The sequence below is a fragment of the Notolabrus celidotus genome, chromosome 23 (assembly GCF_009762535.1).
Source record: "Notolabrus celidotus isolate fNotCel1 chromosome 23, fNotCel1.pri, whole genome shotgun sequence".
In the NCBI taxonomy this organism is placed as follows: Eukaryota; Metazoa; Chordata; class Actinopteri; order Labriformes; family Labridae; genus Notolabrus; species Notolabrus celidotus.
Genome location: NC_048294.1, coordinates 6,320,223 through 6,333,106, shown reverse-complemented (window position 1 = coordinate 6,333,106; position 12,884 = coordinate 6,320,223). Strand labels below are relative to the sequence as shown.

The 12,884-nt window shown below is 38.3% G+C and overlaps 1 long non-coding RNA gene across 3 annotated transcripts in view; it reads right to left on the bottom strand.

The window, feature by feature from the left end:
- The window catches only part of LOC117807341, a 117,870-nt gene extending 109,074 nt beyond the window's left edge, over nucleotides 1–8,796 (bottom strand). For all 3 annotated transcript variants that reach the window (XR_004629951.1, XR_004629952.1, XR_004629953.1), the window contains exon 1: nucleotides 8,269–8,796. This is a non-coding gene — a long non-coding RNA (uncharacterized LOC117807341). The remainder of the gene's footprint in view (nucleotides 1–8,268) is intronic.
- Between the last annotated feature and the right edge of the window lie 4,088 nt (nucleotides 8,797–12,884).

Sequence of the window (12,884 nt, the reverse complement as noted above, 5' to 3'; positions counted from 1 at the left end):
AGCAGAGAGAAACTCGACTTGCGTGAAAGAAGAGAGGGGTTAAAGGATTCTCAAAATGTCTGTGTCAGCTCAAAGCGTCCGTTGTGTGCTTAACCAAACATAAAAGCCGAAGGTCATCATGCATTGTTCAAGGAGTCACGATAGATCATTTCACAAAGTCTGCCTCACCTTCGTTTTCAATATCTTATTCAGGGATGATGCAAACAGTTTGATCTGGTATTCATGAGGAGAATCCTGCAGCTAAAATGAATCATTGTTTAAAGGTCTTGTTTTGGTGCGTCCATAATTCAGAGCTGGGTTTTCATATGTTTACTGAACCACATGAGCTTTAGCCTCAAAATGTCTCTTGTGATCACACGATAAGACCACGGCTGTGTGCCTTTTGTCTTCCGCATCTTTCAGTGTCTTTATTAAGACGTATGCAGACAATATTCCAGATTACTGTTGATGAGGAGCGACAAGATCAGATCAGATGGAATCAGATTAAATCACATCACATCTAAAAGGGAGAGGAAACACAAGAGGATGTCAACTGCAGCACTGTGCATGGCTGTTTAAGCTGGGTATGTTTCTTTTATTGTGTTTTAGAAAAAGCCTCCATTGTCTCAGTTATACTCAAAACACACTCAAGTCACAAAGAAGCACGAAAACCATGTGATGCATGAAAAGGTGATACAAAGATTACAGAGACAGAACTCAATCTACAATAAAAAGCTTAATATTTTTAGCAAGCTTAATTAGCTTTATCTAAGGTTTAGGATATTTCAACCTCCAACAGGAGGGACGATTTGTGATCCTTGGTGAGTTTGATATTAATGATGTTCCGAGGGAGGGGTGCAACTGGCCTAGCAGTCTATGCACTTGCCCCATGTATGGAGGCAGAGGTCCTCGTCACTGTGGTTGTTGGTTTGGCTCCCGGCCTTGAAGATGTGGTGCATGCCTTCCCCCACTCTCTGCTCCCCGCATTTCCTGTCTCTGTTCAGCTGTCCTGTCCATTAAAGGCAAAAATTCCCTCCCCCACTTAAAAAAAGATGTTCCCAAGGGACCAATCTCCCCAAAAATGTAAGATCACAGAGTCTGGAGATAACCGGTGTCAATTTGGTCTGCTGAGTGTGACTAACACTAGCAGAGCTAGCACCACCAGCCTCTGGTCTACCTTGTTAGGCTGATGTCCACATGCCTGTGCTGGCTACACATTTTTCCAGTCAAGTGGTTATAGGCCAGTTTAACCAGATATGACCAACATACAACTATATCTCCAGTCTCTAGACAAAAATAGTGCTACAAATGCTACCTGTAGTCTGTGCTTGTTTACATCCAGGAAGCATTAAAGTATTTGGCGGTGGCCATTAATGGAGCTTCAACCCTGACTTGTAACAGGTGGCTGCTCTACAGCTTAGACACAACATATGACCAAGCGGCAACCTCAGGTCTGAAAGTACAAAGCCCATGCAGAAGTGCTAAAAACTGCAGTTCATCACCCGACCACTTGAGACTGGCTGCAGGAATACAGGAAACCACATACACACCAATTCAAAAGAGACAATCTTTGCAGTCTGAGTAGCTAATTTCTCTATCAGCACACACTGTACAGGGGGAGAATTTTTTTATGACTCGTTATTTTTGAAGATAATAAACTTACGAGTTTTGCCCAAATAAGGACATGCGGGCACCCTGTAGCTGTTAGCGAAAAGTTACCTGTTACCTCACGCTAGCTCGGACAAAATTAAGTTGAGTTCAGCATTTCCAATATGGCACCCACCAACGACTGGCTTCAAAGCAGTGCTTCAGGAACAGATGGGTGACTTTGCAGATACTGCGTCCATTTTTTATACAGTCTATGCTTATGACCGGCATTTGAAAGAAAAATTCCAATTATTTTTCGACTGGTAATTCTGGTACCAACTGACGGGGGTGACAACGTGGAATCGTTTGGATGACTAAACACGCACATCCCTATTCAATACTGTTGTTTTTGAAGGTTCTCAGTCATCCAGGTCATGGTAATCCAAAGCTTGATCCGTAAGGCAACTGGACTGGTAGAAATTCTTGAAGACGTTTCACCTCTCCTCCGAAAGGCGTCTTCAGTTCTGACCAAAACTTTGGACCCAGTTTTGTCAGAACTGAAGAAGCCTTTCGGAGGAGAGGTGAAACATCTTCAAGAATTTCTACTAGTCCAGTTGCCTTATGGATCAAGCTTTGGATTCAATACTTAAAGCTTTGTAAAATTTGTCAGTTTGAAAATGAATGTACAACAAAATTTCAAGGGATTCCTTGATACCTGGTGGTGTTAAGGTTATAAAGGGTCATATTTAAAGCTAGCTGAATTGCCTTAAAAACTTTGGACCCAGTTTTGTCAGAACTGAAGAAGCCTTTCAGAGGAGAGGTGAAACGTCTTCAAGAATTTCTACCAGTCCAGTTGCCTTATGGATCAAGTCTTGGATTCAATACTGTTGAAAAACAAATGTAGTTTTTTTTTTTCAAGCTTATAGCTTTGTAAAATTTGTCAGTTTGAAAATGAATGTAGAACTAAATTTCAAGAGATTCCTTGATGTCTGGTGGTGTTAAAGTTATAAAGGGTCATATTTAAAGCTAGCTTAATTGCCTTCATCAAATTTGATATTTTTTCATTAGCTTTGTCAAATTTTACAGATCAGGATTTTTTAACACCTAAAGGAAAGAGCTAACTGCTACTGTTCTCAAGTTAATAAGCTACATATGTCAAATCTGTGTTATTAGCTTGTCAAATTTCCCTTCGGCCACTTCTAGCACGAAACAGAGTTTTAAGATCTCTTTGGGTTTTTTAGCAGAGAATCTGGCATGCCAGAGCATAAATAAATCCCTGACTTAAACCTTGATCTTTAAGACCACCAGGAGCCACATACTGCAATTCAAATGTTATGCTGTAGCCCTGGCCTGATAGATACATAAACACACAATACACCCGGCAATAGGCGCGAGCAGGGAGAACAGAGCAGTCCTTAAACTGAGTGCTGCATATGAATGATGCTCTGCAGTGTCGTAGCTTTCCTTCAGCTGCTCCAGTCTGTGCGGTGAAGATATGAGAGACAGAGGAGACAGAAAAAAAAAGAAAAGTATTACGTCTTTCAGATTCTAAAGCCTGAAATAAAACACCTTCTGGAGCAGTGTAGAAATGGTGGTTTTTGTTTCACATCCACACAGCTGCAGAGAAGCACTCCTGCGTGATGCAACAATCCTTGCGAGGCAGACTCTGCCGATGTGTACTGTATGGATGTTTGTCTTTGCCGTCTGGAAAATCCTCCCATGCACAAGAGATGATGCATTGCAAAGAGAGAGGCGGTGTGAGGACGAACTCAAATTGAGGAGGGAATTTAAGACTGTGCACTTTGCATAGAGTCTTATTTATTACTTTTATGGAGCAATTTCAATGCTTACAAAACAACACAGTGATGACGAAGACCAAATAACACAGGCAGAACCTTTTCCTGTGCTGAAGTGTTGAAGAAAAGCTGAGCTATATTACAGTGACTGTACCATAAACTTCTATTAAAGTAACAAGTATTGAGATATATGTTTAAATAAAGGAGGCAGAAAAATAGATGTATAAAACACAGACGTAGTGATGTCACTCACTGATATCTGAAGGGGTGTTATGAAGCCCAAATGGTAGTCCCCATATTGGAAATGCTGACTCCAAGTAAGTTCATGTATATAGAAACTAGCAAGAGGCCGTAGCTGCCTTGCTAACACGTACGACCTGCCCACGTCTGCCAAATCAGCCACACAGCTCCACATGAGTAACTGCGCATCACTCTCAGCCTTAATGTAACCAAAGGACAATTACTGCCATTACCACAATGAGCTATAGAGTCCAAAGATGGTTTTGAAATTTCTTAATGTAGAAGTAAATCAGTTCTAATGGGAATTCTTTGGCGTTTGTAGCAGAGGCGGAGCCAGGGGGTGGCCATTCCCATTCTCATCACTATCACCTCTCTCTCTTACTCCCCTCTATCTGTCTTTCTAGACCCAACTCAGTCGAGGCATGATGGCTGTCTAACATGAGTCTGGTCCTGCTGGAGGTTTCTGCCTGTTAAAAGGAAGTTTTTCCTCACCACTGTAACTAGCTAAATACTGCGATGTGCAATGCTCATGATGGATTAAGGTGGGGTCAGACTGAGTCTTACCCTGTCTTGAAGTTGGGTCTCTGTTCATAATTTGACATAGAGTGGTCTAGACCTCCTATGTTTGTAAAAGCGTCCTGAGATAACGTTTGTTGTGATTTGGCGCTATACAAATAAAGATTGATTGATTGATAGATTGAACCCCTGAAATCTGAATGGCCACCCCAATGGCAACCCTAACTTTTTTTTTAATAAGTTATATTTTTAGGTATTTTCACCTTTAATGGATATGCCAGCTGAAGAGAGACGGGAAATGTGGAGAGTAGAGAGTGGGGGATGACAGGCAGCAAATGGTCAAGGCCTGGGAGTCGTATCTATAGCCTCTGTATATGGGGCGCATGCTTATACCACTAGGCCAACGGTGCCCCCCTCCTGAAATTCTTAACCATGATTGACTATTTGCCTTGTCAGATGCATTCCTCATATTGAAATCAGCGTTTTTGGGTTGTGTTTCAACAAGCTGCAGAGACAGTAGCTCCTTTGCATTTTAATATTTCTTTTGTTGAAGCTTTAAATGGTGACTTTGGACAATCGTCTTCATTTTGAGTCCTTAAAGAGCTCAGCGGATTTAAATGTTGCCACTCCTTTGAGTTCCCTTTTAGCATTGGCAATCTACAACAATACAACATTTTTTACATATATGTTATACAAGTTAAAGTAGATATAATTATTGGAGGTAACCCTCCTTGGTTTGGGGTGAGAACCACAGACTGTATAAAAAATGGACGTAGTATCCGTGACGCCACCCATCTGTTTCTGAAGCGCTGTTTTGAAGCCAATCGTCAGCGGGTGCCATATTGGAATTGCTGAACACAACCTAACTTCTTCCAAGCTAGTATGAGGTAAAGAGGCGGGCCTTTACGCTAACAGCTACGGGGTGCCTGTTGTCTATCAAGTCAGCCATGTCCTTATTTGGGCAAAACAACTTAAGTTTAATACCTTTGAAAATACAGAGTTTTTATGTGTTTTGAAACCACCTACTATACTAGCAGTGCCTACTGATTTGGCCAAAGTTCAGCATTATGCAGTATGTGAAAAAGAGCAAAATCTGCAGTATGCCTAAACTACCCGGATGTCGTACTGATTACTACATTTGTAGGAAGTATGAAGCAGGCCGTTTCAAAAACAGCCCTAGAGAGGATGAGAGAGAGGGAGAGCGAGTTGACTGACAGATCATATATACACCTGGGAGAATGGCGGAGTACTCCCAGGTGCGGCGATTACCCACCCACCGGCGACCTACAGGGAGACGAGCACTGAATCAGAAAATACCTCCCACTTGCGCAGCTTGCTGAGCGAGTGGGTGAGCCGGCACGAAAATAAAGTACATTTTAAAATAAAGTGCACTTCAAAATAAAGTGCATTTCAAAATAAAGCGGTCAATTTCAGACACAGTTTTGATCACGATGAGGGGCATACATTTTCAGCCTTAGAGCCACATCTTTGATTTATTATTTGTATGCACCTTAGTATTTCTTTATCTTCTCTCTATGTGCTTAAATGTTTTTATGTTCATTGTTGGATGTGATGCCTTGACTATGTATAAAGATAATTATCCATCTTTTATCACTTCATCGATGAAGAAAACATATTAAAATGTCACCTGCACAGTTTCCTTGACATATTAAAACTACATTCATATGTTTATTAATATCATTATAGACTCCTCAGTCAGCAGACTTAACTGCTTTCCATCCACCATCATTTACTTGTGGATCACTGCTTAATGGTAATGGTGCAGCTGTAATGGACATATTATGTCACTGATCAACAAATCAGCTGTGCTGCTACAGTCCTTTGGAAAAATCAATTGACCTATCTGTAACAACACTCTTACATAACTATTCAGCTGTGGCACATGTCATTTATTATTTAAGGACTTCTAAGCTGAGGGATTTTTAGGGTTAAAAAAAAAGGTTTGACATATATAGCAAGTAAATCAGTGAAATGTGAAACCATCAGAAAAAGACATAAACTCAACAAACCAAAAACAATGAGACCTTGGAGAATTTTTTTCAGAACAGCTGAGCAAACAGGGAAGCACACCGAGGTCAACGAGGACTCGTATAGTTCTTTGCTTAGTCTCCTCAATAAATCAAGGCTCTGCCTCGCCTTCAGCGCCATCTTTTGCCAAAGCAGGAGGCAGAGCAGAGCAGACAGGTAACTCAGACACAAAGGGAGAATACAACAAAGCTATCAGAGCTGCTGATAAAGAAACTCAACACACTGGTTTTAACATTTTATGGTGATTTGTGGCCTTCACAGTACAATTTTATCTGCTTGAATAACTTACTTATTTTAACTCAATCTGTGATCTAAGATGATACAGGCGCCACTCAACCCTCTGATTTCAACAGATTCAACAAATCACAATCCATGTTCAGATAACATGCGTTAGAATGAAGAGGAAAAGTCTAAATAATAAAAAAATACTAACTTTTTTAAACATATTCTTAATTTAACATTAACAGTTCCTCCTTTTGTAACACTATTGATCACTCAGTAAGCTTGCTTCATGCTATTCAATCATTGATTCTTCTTTAATGTACAAGCATCAATAACAGTCTTCTCAATATTGATCCACACAGACATTTATCTGTACTTTGAGGACTTAATTCTACCCATTTTTAAAATCGTTTTATTGTCCCTTAATGCTTTTATTTACTTATTTTTATTTATTTATCTTTTTTCTAATTTATTTAATTATTTATTTTTGTTTATTCATTTAAAAACTCACATTATTCTGATTAATTTACATTTATTCATGTTAATTTTTACGTTGTGTTTTTTTTTGCATTGTTAGAATTCCTACACTCCTCTCTGTCTTTCAAAGGTTGATTTTGTCTTCCAAATCCTGCCATGCTTGCACTTTGCAAACATTTATTGTTGTTTTTTTCGTTGTTAGTGTTTTTATATTTTCGGGGCATTTCTACCTTTATTGATAGGGCAGCTGTAGAGGGACAGGAAATGTGGGGAGTAGAGAGAGGGGGAAGACCAAGAGGCAACCTCCAGTCTCAAAATATGAAGCCAATGTGGAAGTGTTAAAAACTGCAGTTTCTCGAGTGTCCGCTTGAGGCTGGCTCTGGAAGTACCAAAAACCACATACACACCAATTCAAAAAAGCCGATCTTTACAGCAGAAATAAACATGTTTACATCCTGGTAGAAAAAACAAGTGTAGTCTGGATAGCTCATTTCTCGATCAGCACACACTGTGCAGGGGTGAATTTTTTCATGACGCAGCAATTTCAAAGATATTGAGATTATTAGTTTTCCAATGAGAGGCACAGCTGACTTGATTGACAGGCGGGAACACTGTAGCTGTTGGCGAGGAGGCTCAAAGCCCGCCTCTTTACCTCACTTGATCGACAGCAGTTTGGTTGAGTTCAGCATTTCCAATAGGGATTCACCGAAAATTCAGCCACCGATTGGTCCATTATTTATACAGTCTATGGGACTGCATGCAGCAAATGGTCTCGGCCGGGAGTCGAACCTGGGACCTCTGCGATGAGGACTATAGCTGCTTGTTTTTAAAGGTGCTATACAAATATAGTTATTAATATTATAATCATTAGTTCAACATGTATCAAATTATACTCTCTTGATCACACAGGGTTATTTCATTGACTCACTGGAAACACCTTTGTAGCCCATTAACCCCATTTTATTCAGGGAAGGACCACGGGTTCTCTAAATCTCTTAACTTTTAAACAACAACTGATAAAAGGATTGTTCAAAAGTTGTATTTCTTCTGCGTAAATACACACTTTTAATGTCTTGGGTCACTTTTAATAATCAATAACAACATACCAGACTGGAATTTGTTTTCAAAAATGAAGAACTTCTTATTTACTTTTTTAAAAGTATATAAAATAATTGTTGTTTTTTTTCCCCTTTAGCCTTTTTCTCACAATTTAATCACACAATAGACACATATCAACCCCAAATCAAACTTAACCTTATTGTGCTCACTCTGTTAACACACACAGCAGCTTTAAACCACATTAAAAGCCTCTGCTGCAGGCCCCAATGCCAGGTTTGTGAGTGGGGACACTCAGACCTTAAGGCCGCTTCACTCAGGTGAGCAGAAAATGAAACAGTGGTACCTTATTCCAGAGTTTGAATCCAATCTGCAGGGTCTCTAGGCCTCAGGAGAAAAAGAAGGTGGCAGGTAGGTGTTCCAGCTTCAATGGTGTCTGCAGCTTTAAACAGTCTGAGGTGCAGGTGAGGCACATGGCTGACAGGCCAAGTCTCCAGCTTGCTGCAGTGAACTCACAGTCATGATTGAATGTATTGTTAGCTCACTGTAGTGTCTGTTAAATCTTCATGGTTTCCACATCAGCAGCAATGAACTAAAGCCACTAGCTTGCTGGCTAATCTCCATTCACTTGGCTAATGAATGCTACAGACATGCTTGGTGTGCATGAACAGGTACAGGAAAGGCACACACATGAACAAATGTGAGACATAAATCATGTAGAGATGTCTGCAGCTGCTCAGAAATGAGAAGTATGACTTTCTTGTTACCGACTTGTGAGTAGGAAGTCCACAACATCAGCTTCACACTTGTTTGCACAAACTTTCACAGACTTTTTTTAACATCAAGCAAATGCACAGCTGAGGTTACCACTTCCTGTTTGTGCACACCTGTCAAGTCATCACCTCAACTAATCAAAGAGCAGCATCTCTCGTATTCGCACATATCACTTCCTTTTATGACCGTGAGCTTTTCAAAATAAACCACAATATTTACAACAATGTCTGGATCTTTTAAAACTTATGTTATAATTTACTCTATTAAGTCAAAACACAAAACAGCTTTTTAAACTGTATTATAACAAATTTTGAACCATTTTGAACTCAACATAACTTTATATTATTTCTGTCTGTTTTAACCAAACCACCTAATGTCACCGTACCACCAAGTTAAACACAGTATGGTGATTTTTAACCTGGTTACACTTTACTGACCTGCTACTCAATGTCCACCATAGTGACCATTTATCTTATCTTCAACTTTTATCCTTACCCCTTTTTTAAATGTATGTATTTTAACTATTAATATTCTTATTGTTATTTTGTTTTTTTTAACTTATTTTTTCATATATTTTGTTATCGTTGGTGAACAATAATCCTTACTTCAAAAGTTTTTTTTGCTTTTTAATATGTAGTGTGTTTTACCATTATTTTCTCTAATATTTTATTCATTTATTCATTAATTAAGTAAGTAATGTGTATTTTTTTATTTATTCATTCATTCATTTTGTAATGTTTTTAATTCGTAATTATTATTTTTTATTCATTCATAATATATATTTTTTTCATTTAAGTATTATTTTTTAATACATTCATTCATTTTCTTATTTATGTATTTATTTATTAATCATTGATTTTTTTTATTTTTAAACTTTTAATTTTCATGTTTTATTTTTCATTTAATATATATATATTTTTTATTCATTCATTCATTTACTTATTTATTTCTTCATTTCTTTATTTATTGTTTTGAATAGTTGTAAAGCACATTGAATTACATTGGATTTGTTCATAGGTGCTATATAAATAAAACTTGATTAATATGTTAGATTTAATTTTAACTGATATGTGTAAAACAATTGAAATACTGTAAGATATGCATTTATCCATTCATTATGTTGACCGCTTATCTAATGTGGGGTCTTTGGATGCTGGAAGTGATCCTGGCTGCCATTGGTTGAGAGGCTGGGCACAGCCTAGGTAGGTGGGCAGAACTACCTGATAGCAGAACAAAACCTTAGACTGACCAAAAACTGCTTTTAGAACTAATAATTGAACTGTTACTAAACATCCAACTCGGTTTATATCAAAAATGCAACATTTGTGCTTATACAAAAATATACCTTTAGTATGTTTCCTTATTTGTCTGCCTCTTACATCTTCAATCTGCTCCTCCTTCAAAAATTGCTATTTTTCATGCTTTAACGCACAGATATGACTTAACTTTAAAACATCTCAGCTGCTTTAATAGTTTTGCATTGCAGCTTTCTGCATTCCCCTGCATTTCCTGCTGCAACAACAAAAAAAAAGATGCATTTTTTTCCCCAGCACATCACTATTATTCCATTAAAGAACGCCACATGAGCAGACCCAGGAGGAATCATTTCAGCTATGGTGTTTATGCTCAGGTTGCGGGGGCACATTCAGGTTATCAGTAACATAGAGAGTGTGACACTATCCGCACTGACTCACGAGCGCTACCGTATCCGCTGATACCCACTCTGAGAAACCAAAGAGCATCAGGAGGAAGGCGAAAGATAGCGCAGAGGAAGCGTGAGCTGCAGGAAGCAACATGCTGAGCTGAGAGAAACCTAAAAGAAGGGAGAGCCAAAGATGCAGAGGCAGGGGAGGGAAAAGACGAGTGGGAAGACCTGTGTTTATTTGCAGGCAGGGGTTTTTCCGTGGTTCTTTTAATTTTGATATGCAAGAGAGAGGAATGATGTGTGAGGAGCAAGATGTGTGGAGAGAAAAAAGGAAAAAAACACAGGGACTGGGATTTGCAGGGAAGGGAAAAACAGCAAGTAACTGAGAGAATAAAAGAGACAGTAAAGGAGGAGAGTAAAGCTGCTATTTATAAACCCGGAGAAGGAGAATCTTTGGATTTAGTTGTGGAAAATAAAGCCAGAACAAAAAGGGGGGAAGAAAGAAGAACAGACAAGCAGATGATAAGTGTAGCTGCCAGAGAGGGAAGAAAAAAAAAAGAGGAAGAGACAGGGGGGAGAAAAAGGGGGGAGGAGGAATACATTTACCTTGACTGACACTGCGACAGGGAGAGAAAGCAGAATCCCCCACTCCAAGAAATTGTAGCTCTATAACATCATGCGACACAATCTCTGCAGTGCTGTGGGGGCTACGCTGAGACGCACATGCTCACACAGCTGCGACCAAATATATGAAAGTGATCAGACTCATTCAAATAGTGAGAAGAAGTCAAAATGTTGAGCTGCAGCTGGAGAAATGAGAGTATGACAACACCAGCGGATACAGTCACTCGGGGGGGAGAGGGAAGGGAAATGAAGACATAACATAATCAATAGTATGCAACAAATAATCAGGGATGGAGAGACGATTGCAGGAAGTGAGAGGGATCAATAGCATCTCAGAGACCTGCATATGCGCTCAGTTCTGGAACGGATCCCCCTCTTGACTGCTTTATCGACACCAGTGCTGTCAATACGCTGCAGTGCAAAGGAATCAATCTCCACAGATCCTGTTTGGATGCGACTTAAAGAGTCATAACTCAAAGCTGAGGACCAGTTTGTCACATTTACATGAAGTTACGTTTGACTCTGATTCCTTAGAGTCGATTAACACTGACTGCAGGGTTTGCAGGGATGCAGCAGCTGCATTTCCTTGAAGGCTTGTAGCAGAAACAATCACACGTTTCTGTCCCCCCCCCTGTGCTTTGATTGTGCTCATTTCACTGGATTACATAGTCAGCTACAGTATAGCATAACGATGCAACATGAATGTAAAGAGCCTGTTGGCAGGAGATGGTGCTGCTGCAGTTTTAGTGCAAGGGTGCCCACTGGTGGAGGACATAAGGGCTTGCAGCATGTGTAATGCTGCTTCCTGCATTGATGCATATACCAGAGAAGTGCATTCAGCTTTATAACACTGCACATTGTGAGCAGAAGTACAGTTTTGCCTGTACAAATGTGATGCAGGACATCATTTTTTGCATCTTCTTCAGCTTATGCCTGATGACTTTATAAAAAAAGAGGGTGAATTTGATGAAAATAAGTCATGCTGGGTGCTAACTATTTTCTAACTCTATTTTTTTAAATATGTGGTATGTTTTACAATTATTTTATTTCTGCTTATTCATTATTTTTTTTATGTTTTATGTTTTATTCATTCATTATTTTTTATTTTCTAAACGTTTCTTATTAATTCCTATCCAGTTATTTTTTATTCCTCCATTTATTTATTTATTTATTATTTAATTATTTTCTATTCCTCCAACCCTTCATTTATTTTTTTATTTTTTTAATATTTTTTATTCCTTCATTTGTGTATTTATTATTTAATTATTTTGTATTCCTTCATTTATTTGTTTATTTTTAATCATTTTTTATTCCTCCATTCATTTGTTTATTATTTAACAATTTTTATTCCTTCATTTATTTATTTATTATTTAATTATTTTTGACAGAAAACAACATATCATAAAAAATACTTAAAATTAAATAAAATAAAATCAGCAAAATAAAAAGATCAGATATATACAAGAAATAAATAGATGAATAAATAAATATGATACATGAATGCTGTTAAAACAATAATACAAATAATGATACAAAATTAAAAAATAATAATAAAAAGAAAAGAAAAGAAAAAATTATAATAATGCAATTGAGGGCAAAAAATGAATTACTCCAAATCAAAAGCCAGATTAAAAAGGTAAGTCTTAAGTTCACTCCTGGAGAACTCGCCACTCTGATGACCAGGGTCAGAGATTTCCACAGTTTCGGGTCATATACAGAAATGGCGGAGTGTCCACTTGACGCTGGCTCTAAATGATGTCCATTATAAAATGTTAATTTTCACAGGATTAAATTATTTTACAGCCTGGTACAAGAAACGCCCATTTCTTTGTCCGTAGAAACTTTACAGGGGTTAATTAAGACCCGAGCACACAATGCAGAATCATCAGTATCATGGGAAGATGATCTCAAACACCTAT